We start from the raw sequence: 10,438 nt of genomic DNA, 5'->3' as shown, positions 1-10,438 counted from the left end.
AGATATTAATTTAATTGAACAAAATTTTGATCATATTGTAGATAAACTTATAGAAGATATTGATCATTTAGATGAAGAACAATATTTGGAAAAATATAAAACTTATGATTTAGAACTACATAAAATTTCAGACGAAGAAATGAAAATTTTAATCTTAGAAATAGGAGTAAAACATATTTTAGGATCAAAAAAATATAATAATTTATTAGAATTGAAAGCAGAATGTAATCCAGCAGAAGAAAGTAGTATATTAGGAGTAGAAAATCCAGGACACGCAAGTAGAACTGATCAACAATTTTTTAGACCAACAAATGAACAATATAATGAAAAAGCAAAAGTAAACTATATAGAAGAAAGTACGATAAAACCTAGAAAAAATAGGATTCCATATTTGAGAGGGTTAGAACAAATTAATATAGTTGGTAATATATTAAATTTAGAAAATGTAGATCCATAAGATTGGGAAAAAACGATTGAGAGATGGGAAAAAGGCTGCGTACATGCCAGCATTAATGTTAGATTTTAGTAATTCACAAAACATTTAGATTACTTTGAGCATACTTTGGATGGTTTAGTTTTTTATTATTTCCAGTCATGGAAAGTCCAAAATTCAGAACAACATCAGGCAGCTAAAACACATTTTAATATTGATGGTTTTGTTACTTTGATTAAACAAGAGTTTTTAGATCATAATAGGTTAGATGGCAGAAGTGAACAAGAACAAATAAGAGCAATTAGAAATTTAGAACAATTACAAATTTACGATTTACAGTATATAGCTAAGTATACTACATATTTCTTTAAATACTTAGGAAGAACAGGTAGAATTAGTGATATTAATTTATTAGATACTTATATGACAAAAATAAAAGGACCAATACGTAAAAAGATTTGGAATGAATGGCAAAAGCATCCGAAGAAAAATGATATTGCTATAGGATTTAGAATTCAACGTGTATATGATATACTCAGACAAGAATGTAGTCAAATAAAAGCTAAGAGACAAATTAGGAAACAATTTTACATGTGTTGTAAAAATATAGATTTACCACAACAGTATGGTTGTCACAGCCCGTCCCGGAATTTTAATTCCGAGGACATGAAAAGACGAAAATGCCCTTAAACGGGACTAAGGGGCAAAAATTTAACAATTTGGATTGAGTTGGACACGTGGGATCCCCACACCCCTCAATCCTCTCCCTATTTTCTGCATACTGTCTCTCTCTCTCATCCCTCACGAATCTCTCTCTCTCTCTGTCACTCTTCTTCTCCGTTCGAACAAACCAACCACAAAACAACCTTAAACTTCCACCAACGACGGAGTTAAGACCACCATCGAACTCCTGGAGACTCCACGATCACGTAGACACCAATTTCAGGTAAGTTTTACTTCGGAAAACCTAGATTCTAAACTCCCCGTGAAAGTGCACTGTTCATGATCTTCGAATTGACTTTGTTTTAGGACAATCCAAGCTCACAGTGAGCTTAGTGAGGTTCCAAGGAAGCTCGGAGTGCTTCGTTGGAAGTTTTTGGACGTAAGAACACGGAGATCGATAAGTTCAAAGTTTGGCCGGAGCTTTCGAGGCATTTTCCGGCGAATCCCCGGCGAGTTAGGCGTCGAGGTAGGTATCAATCTCTTCGTCTCGTCAAGTACTACAACTTTCCTTTTTGTTTCACTCAATTTCGTTGAGTATTGAAGAAGTTATACTCATTTGAAAAATACCCAGTTTCCGGCGACCTCCGAGGCTTTCGAGGCAGTTTCCGGCCAAAATACGGCGAACTAGGTGTTGGGAAAGGTACCATTCTCTTTGTCTCTTCAAGGGCTACAACTTTCATTTTTGAATCACTTGATTTCGTTGAGAAATGACAAAGTTATGGCAATTTGAAAAACTGCCCAGAAAACGGCCGCCGGAAAAACCAGTCCGGCGACCCAAGGAAGAAGAAGGTGCTACAGTAAAAATAAAAAATAAAAATAAAATTATTTTAAAAATATGTCGACGTCCGTGACGTCGAGTAGATCACTGTGGTATATTCATATACCTAAATTGAACACCGTATGAGAAAGTTATTAAGGATTGTTGGTTAGGTGTTCGAATAACGTTTTATAGTTTTGGTGAAAATGTGAATTGATGATCCGACCGTTGGATCGTCACCAAACTTTGATACGTTGTAATACGTAATATTTGAGGATTATTGGAACTTACGGATTGGGAATCCGAGTTACGGATCTTCCGGAATTGGAATTGTAAGTCCATAATATAAAATGTTAACCGTCACTTAGTTTTGGAAATTGACGGAGATCCGACCGTTGGATGGTAATGAAATTTTAGGATGTTGTCCTAGAGGTATAATGTGGACCTCTGGAAGTTATGGATTTAAAATCTGAGGGGTGGATCTTCCGGATCAATCTACGTAGTGACGTATTTTATATAAGTTATATATTCTATCGATATGAATTCTGAGGTTGGAATTGATTATTGTTTTAGGCGCCGATCGTCATGACGCCTTGGCGTATTGTGCTAGGGAGTTGTAGGGCGAACTCCAGGTGAGTGGGCAGTTTTGTTTTCCGTATATATATATATATATACTTAACGTTTTCCCAGAAATTGAAAATGCATGAAATTATGTTTAAAATGAAATGCATATGAGTTATGTGGAAAAACGGGAAGTGAAATACCATGCATAGAATTGATATGAAAAGTATATAGAAATGTGAGTTGAAATGCCATGCATGAATTAATACATGATGCATATGTATGAATTGGTGCGGTGGACGCACAGGTAAGAATTGATTTATGATGCATATGTATGAAATGGTGCGGTGGACGCACAGATGAGTATTTAATTACTGTTATGATGATGATGATATATATTGAGCTCAAATCCTGCACCATGGTTTAGTGCTTATAGTATTCACCGCATCGCACGCTCGCCTTGGATCCAAGTAGATGCTAGTCGTACAGTCCACGCGGAGTGGGTACGACAGACCAGTCGCGAGAGTGTTAGTGAGATTCCGACTGGTGGGTGACCTTAGATTATGTGCACAGATGATTTATGAGAAGCACTAGAGCGTAACTTGTGTGCAGAAGGCCGGACGGGTCACAGAGGTGACTCCGGTAGAGTGATAATGATAGATTTTGAGCTCTAGGTTCAACCGTATAGGGCTATTAGAGGGCCTACGGTTGATTACTTTCTTGCACCTGATATGATTATGTTGATGCATTCATACCTTATTACTGTTGAGATGATGTGGCATGGCATAATTAATGAGAAATGTTGAGATGACATGGCATGGCATGATTGATAAAGAGATAATGTTGAGATAGTAAAAATGAAGTTTTGAGAATATATATGTATATTTATATTTTACATTTCTGGGAAAGTATACAGGTTTTACGGAGAGGGGTTACAACGTTTTGAGAAATGTTTGGATTTGGAAAAGAATTGTTTTACTGACCCACTCAATTTTGGTTTTGCGCCCCTCCAGGTTCAGGAATCACAAAGGTGTGGTGACTACGAGGAATTCGACGGTGTTCTGACAGATTGGACAAAATTAGGACTCACCTTCGGGTGTATCAATTTAAATTGTATCTTAAAGCTTCCGTACTGTGCAAATGGTTACGTCACTCTCACGTGACGGCCAGCATGCCCTCCTTCGGGACGGGGTGTGTCAGTTGGTATCAGAGCATGGTTGCAATCTTGGACATTTTGAGAAGTTCTAGTGAATTCTGTCAGAACTACACCGCCTCGTAGCAAGCCACTTAGTTATAGGAATTTAGTCTCCCTAATATAGCGGTTTAGGGAAAACTATTATTATGGTGATTCAGTCTATTATAAAAAGGGACATTTTAAGACGGGTTATGAGTCGAATTTGAATCACCTTATGAAATGATGAACCTGAGGGAGCGAAGTAACGGTTTAACCATTTGGAAAAGATGTTTCGGATTATGCAAGTCAAAGGAATCTTCCTTCTGACAAGGGGTCGAGATGACTACCTGGTTTGAGTTATGAACGTGTATCCTGATGGAAGCAGGAGTATTAATTGTTGTCACCGGAGGAACAGCCGATTTAAAATTGTTTAAGGACTTGTTTAAGGAAAAGTTTATCCCTCCGGCATTTATCGATGGTAGTAAACAAGAGTTTACAAATATGAGACAAGGAAGGTGATGATCGAGGGATATTATAGAAAGTTTTCAGACTTGCCTTGTTCCATCCAGATATTGTTGTTATTGGTGGAGGTGTTATGTTGTTTTAAGCTGGGTGGCAAAAAGGGAAGTGGTATTTTGGGTGACCACTATCCATTATACTTCTTACCAGGAATATACGAGATGCTGTTGAGTCTTGAGGACTCTGAGAACATGATCAACGAGAATAAAGAAGAATAAGAAATGAATGGGAATTAAAAGAAGACGATAAAGTTAATGATTCGTCATATCAAGGATATAGAAAGATTCAGAGCTTCAAAAGAAGTAAAGCTAGAGTTAATTCTTCCAGCTGAGGTTGTAATGTCGCTGGTCAGAGTAAAAGTGATGGATATACTGGTAATCCCAGATATTTGAGACAAGGTGTCTCGAGTAAAGGAAATGTACTTTGTGCAGCAGGTACAAAATTAACACTTTGGGAAATGTGAAATTAATGAATGTGTTTATGTGAACAGAGGGGACACAGAATTGTGAATCGTCCCTAGAATCAGTTGTACTCAACAATTTTCCATGATATCATAGTGTCGATTCAGCAGAGTTATGGACTTAGTAGTTTGGTCGGATTGACCGTGAGTACAGAGAGATTTGGTGAGTTATAGGCTCAGCCGTACCGACCACGCGGAGTGGATCCGGCCGACGTATTATTGAGATAAGAGTTGAATCAGCCGTATTGGTCATTCTAGTTGACTTCGGCTGATATATTTCTTATTATGTATGTTATTACCTAGAGAGTAGTAAATAAATGTAGTTGAGACGAGTATATGTATTTTACATTGAGTGACAAAATAGTAATGTTATATCTTTGAGAGTGGTTGCCTACTTATCGAGACAACGATGATTTATCAGTATTGCGGGCTGCAGACCGTAATATTAATAACTCATTCGTGGATTCGTTAAGCAAGCAAACCGGTAGATTATTTTATGTTAGTATTGTACTTATTCAGAATGCTTAGTAGTAATAAAGTATGTATTGTGTCGGTTAAATTATTTCCATTAGATTGGTTGGTTATAATTGTGACAAGACGGAATGTTACGGGAAACCAGTACTTTCCATCGATCTGGATGACCAGAGATTACTTTTGTAAGTATGCAAAGTGGATTGAGTCAGGCCGTTATTTATGCTGTGAGAGCAAAGAGATTGTTTTCGAAAGGCTGTCAAAAATATTAGCTCGTGTGGTGCTAAATGATGTTGTTTGGAGTAGTGTGAATAATGTCAAAAAGGGGTTAGACTTTTCTTGATGTCTTCCTTGAAAGTATACCTGGATTGCCTTCAGGCAGAGATATGAGGTTCACTATTGATTTGTTGCCAGGTATAAATTTATGTTAAAGATTGGTTCATGATGAGTTAAGGGAATTGGAAATTCAGTTGAAAGAATTGGTTGATAAAAGTTTCATTCAACCTAGTACAACATTTTTGAGGAGCCCCAGTTTGTTGGTGAGGAAGAAAATGGATCCTGAGACTGTTCATTGATTATAGACAATGGAGTCGGGTAATGATTGAGAACCGTTATCCATGGTAATGTACTGATGTTTATTTAACCAGCTCAGAAGTAATTGCGAAGATTCAAAGATTGAATTGAGATCTGGTTACTACCAATTGAATATTATAAGTGACGTTGATCATAAGATGGTTTTCTGGACTCGTTATAGTTTTTATGAAGTTTGGTGATGCTATATGGATACTCATGCTGTTTTATGAGTTAATGGATGAAGTATTCCAATAATGCCTTGATAGATTGATATCATTTTTATTGAAGTTATTCTGGCATATTCTGAGCCAGAGCAGAGCATGTAAACGTATTAAGTCGGTGAACCAAAGATTGAGAGAACGTTGGTTGTATGCTAAGTAGCAAATGCTAAAGTTAGACGAATCAGGTGGCATTATGAGATTTGTTATATATTCTTAAGGTATTCAAGTGAATCCTTAAAAGATAGCAGAAATTGAGAAATTGGAACAACCACGAGCTGTAATTGAGATTCAGAATTTCTTAGCTTACCAGGCTATCTTGGATGGTTGTGAAAGATTTTTCAGTCATTGCTTTGTCATTGACGAGACTGTTGAGAAAAGAGGTTATGTATGAGTGGGAAGGAAATTGTGAGCAAAGGATTCAACAACTGAAGTATTTCCTCACTCATGCACGTATTTTGGTATTCCCAGAGAATAGTGGTAATCATAAATTTTTAGTGATGTTTCTTGAATGGTATTGGATGCATGTTGATGCAAATGTTAGGGTGATTGCATACGTTTCACGATAAATGGAATCTCATAAGATGAATTACCCTACGGGTGACTTAGAAATCATGATTACCATTCTTGCTGTGAAGTTATGAAGGCATTATATTTGGTAAGAATGCAAGATTTTTACGAATCCAAAAAGTCTTCAATATCCATTACTTGGAAGGATTTTGATATGAGGCAGCGAAAGTGAATTGTATTGCTTAATGAACATGATTGTACGATCAGGGTGATCGTAAAGTTTGTTCTAACTGAAGCACTTGGTGAGAAGACTACAGTAAGATTAATGTCTGGCACGTTTGCCAAGAGTATCATCTTGTGGATTGAAAACCAACGGAAGAAAAATTAAGAATGGAAGATCGAGAAGAAGTTATACTTGTTAAATTTCAAGTTAGGCCTGTTTGGTAAGGTCGTACTTGAAACTTAAATGCTTGACGAAGAAATTTAAGAATTAACCAAGGTAGAGAAAGAAGGTAAGTTAAATCCTAAGTTAATCGGACTTAAGTGATTATCGAAAAGTTGGTGAAGTTGCTTACAAGCTTGTGATGCCCTCATAATTGGTTAAGGTGCAAAACATATTTTATGATTCGATGCGTTGTCACTAGGTGGTAGATTTGTCACATGAGATTCTGGTGTAACTATTGAGAATTAAATTGGATTCGACTTGATAAGGAATCAAGGACGACTTTGGATTGGAAAAAGAAGGTCCTGAGAATTAAGACAGAGTAAGTAGTAAAAGCTTTGTGAAGGAAATCATTCAGTAGAAAAGTATGTGGGAGAAAGAGAATCGGATGAGAAAGATTTACCCGAAGCTATTGTTGGAGTATGGTTGATTTAGTTGGTTGCTGGAATTTCGGGGACGAAATTCTATAAGGAGGGAAGATTGTCACAGCCCGTCCCGGAATTTTAATTCCGAGGACATGAAAAGACGAAAATGCCCTTAAACGGGACTAAGGGGCAAAAATTTAACAATTTGGATTGAGTTGGACACGTGGGATCCCCACACCCCTCAATCCTCTCCCTATTTTCTGCATACTGTCTCTCTCTCTCATCCCTCACGAATCTCTCTCTCTCTCTGTCACTCTTCTTCTCCGTTCGAACAAACCAACCACAAAACAACCTTAAACTTCCACCAACGACGGAGTTAAGACCACCATCGAACTCCTGGAGACTCCACGATCACGTAGACACCAATTTCAGGTAAGTTTTACTTCGGAAAACCTAGATTCTAAACTCCCCGTGAAAGTGCACTGTTCATGATCTTCGAATTGACTTTGTTTTAGGACAATCCAAGCTCACAGTGAGCTTAGTGAGGTTCCAAGGAAGCTCGGAGTGCTTCGTTGGAAGTTTTTGGACGTAAGAACACGGAGATCGATAAGTTCAAAGTTTGGCCGGAGCTTTCGAGGCATTTTCCGGCGAATCCCCGGCGAGTTAGGCGTCGAGGTAGGTATCAATCTCTTCGTCTCGTCAAGTACTACAACTTTCCTTTTTGTTTCACTCAATTTCGTTGAGTATTGAAGAAGTTATACTCATTTGAAAAATACCCAGTTTCCGGCGACATCCGAGGCTTTCGAGGCAGTTTCCGGCCAAAATACGGCGAACTAGGTGTTGGGAAAGGTACCATTCTCTTTGTCTCTTCAAGGGCTACAACTTTCATTTTTGAATCACTTGATTTCGTTGAGAAATGACAAAGTTATGGCAATTTGAAAAACTGCCCAGAAAACGGCCGCCGGAAAAACCAGTCCGGCGACCCAAGGAAGAAGAAGGTGCTACAGTAAAAATAAAAAATAAAAATAAAATTATTTTAAAAATATGTCGACGTCCGTGACGTCGAGTAGATCACTGTGGTATATTCATATACCTAAATTGAACACCGTATGAGAAAGTTATTAAGGATTGTTGGTTAGGTGTTCGAATAACGTTTTATAGTTTTGGTGAAAATGTGAATTGATGATCCGACCGTTGGATCGTCACCAAACTTTGATACGTTGTAATACGTAATATTTGAGGATTATTGGAACTTACGGATTGGGAATCCGAGTTACGGATCTTCCGGAATTGGAATTGTAAGTCCATAATATAAAATGTTAACCGTCACTTAGTTTTGGAAATTGACGGAGATCCGACCGTTGGATGGTAATGAAATTTTAGGATGTTGTCCTAGAGGTATAATGTGGACCTCTGGAAGTTATGGATTTAAAATCTGAGGGGTGGATCTTCCGGATCAATCTACGTAGTGACGTATTTTATATAAGTTATATATTCTATCGATATGAATTCTGAGGTTGGAATTGATTATTGTTTTAGGCGCCGATCGTCATGACGCCTTGGCGTATTGTGCTAGGGAGTTGTAGGGCGAACTCCAGGTGAGTGGGCAGTTTTGTTTTCCGTATATATATATATATATACTTAACGTTTTCCCAGAAATTGAAAATGCATGAAATTATGTTTAAAATGAAATGCATATGAGTTATGTGGAAAAACGGGAAGTGAAATACCATGCATAGAATTGATATGAAAAGTATATAGAAATGTGAGTTGAAATGCCATGCATGAATTAATACATGATGCATATGTATGAATTGGTGCGGTGGACGCACATGTAAGAATTGATTTATGATGCATATGTATGAAATGGTGCGGTGGACGCACAGATGAGTATTTAATTACTGTTATGATGATGATGATATATATTGAGCTCAAATCCTGCACCATGGTTTAGTGCTTATAGTATTCACCGCATCGCACGCTCGCCTTGGATCCAAGTAGATGCTAGTCGTACAGTCCACGCGGAGTGGGTACGACAGACCAGTCGCGAGAGTGTTAGTGAGATTCCGACTGGTGGGTGACCTTAGATTATGTGCACAGATGATTTATGAGAAGCACTAGAGCGTAACTTGTGTGCAGAAGGCCGGACGGGTCACAGAGGTGACTCCGGTAGAGTGATAATGATAGATTTTGAGCTCTAGGTTCAACCGTATAGGGCTATTAGAGGGCCTACGGTTGATTACTTTCTTGCACCTGATATGATTATGTTGATGCATTCATACCTTATTACTGTTGAGATGATGTGGCATGGCATAATTAATATGAGAAATGTTGAGATGACATGGCATGGCATGATTGATAAAGAGATAATGTTGAGATAGTAAAAATGAAGTTTTGAGAATATATATGTATATTTATATTTTACATTTCTGGGAAAGTATACAGGTTTTACGGAGAGGGGTTACAACGTTTTGAGAAATGTTTGGATTTGGAAAAGAATTGTTTTACTGACCCACTCAATTTTGGTTTTGCGCCCCTCCAGGTTCAGGAATCACAAAGGTGTGGTGACTACGAGGAATTCGACGGTGTTCTGACAGATTGGACAAAATTAGGACTCACCTTCGGGTGTATCAATTTAAATTGTATCTTAAAGCTTCCGTACTGTGCAAATGGTTACGTCACTCTCACGTGACGGCCAGCATGCCCTCCTTCGGGACGGGGTGTGTCAATGGTTGCCATAAGAAAATATACAAAAAGAAATATAAGTCATATAAACCCTACAAACATCATAAGAATTTCAGCATAAGACCTTCAAGAACATATAGGAAAAGAAAATATATTCCAAAACAATTTAGAAAAAGAAGTGGTAGACCTTGGATTAGAAAATATAAAGCACCAAAAGATAAGAGTAATTGTAAATGTTATTCATGTAGAGAAGCTGGACATATTAGACCTAAATGTCCAAAATTAGGTAAACAGTCGAAAGAAAAAGTACATTTGATGGAGTTGTTTAAGTTAGAAGAAGATGAGGATATTCAATCAATATACAGTTTAGATAATTTAAGTGATAATGAGAGTATTTATAGTATATAGAGTATTAACATGATAGATTCAGACTCAGAAGATTCAAGTAGCACAAGTAGTGATCTAGAAGAGTATATGTGTGCATTCATAGAAGAACAGCATGAAGAAGAATATAACTACATCAATTTAGGTTGGCCAGAAAAATGTC

At 37.5% G+C, this 10,438-nt stretch overlaps 1 long non-coding RNA gene across 5 annotated transcripts; it reads left to right on the top strand.

The window, feature by feature from the left end:
* Positions 1–1,171: 1,171 nt before the first annotated feature.
* LOC139189771 (uncharacterized) lies at positions 1,172–9,990 on the top strand. 5 transcript variants are annotated; one of them, XR_011573653.1, is made up of 6 exons: positions 1,173–1,379; positions 1,463–1,622; positions 1,728–1,796; positions 2,487–2,545; positions 8,746–8,804; positions 9,749–9,990. It is a non-coding gene; the product is annotated as an uncharacterized lncRNA (long non-coding RNA). The 5 variants fall into 5 exon arrangements; XR_011573656.1 differs by having other exon boundaries at positions 1,238–1,379; positions 1,463–1,626; XR_011573652.1 differs by lacking the exons at positions 8,746–8,804; positions 9,749–9,990 and adding an exon at positions 3,488–3,740 and having other exon boundaries at positions 1,172–1,379.
* The last annotated feature ends 448 nt before the right edge of the window (positions 9,991–10,438 follow it).

This window comes from Malus domestica, chromosome 12, assembly GCF_042453785.1.
Source record: "Malus domestica chromosome 12, GDT2T_hap1".
NCBI classification, from domain to species: Eukaryota; Viridiplantae; Streptophyta; class Magnoliopsida; order Rosales; family Rosaceae; genus Malus; species Malus domestica.
The sequence above is the reverse complement of the archived record's forward strand: the minus strand, read 5'-3'. Positions and strand labels throughout refer to the sequence as shown.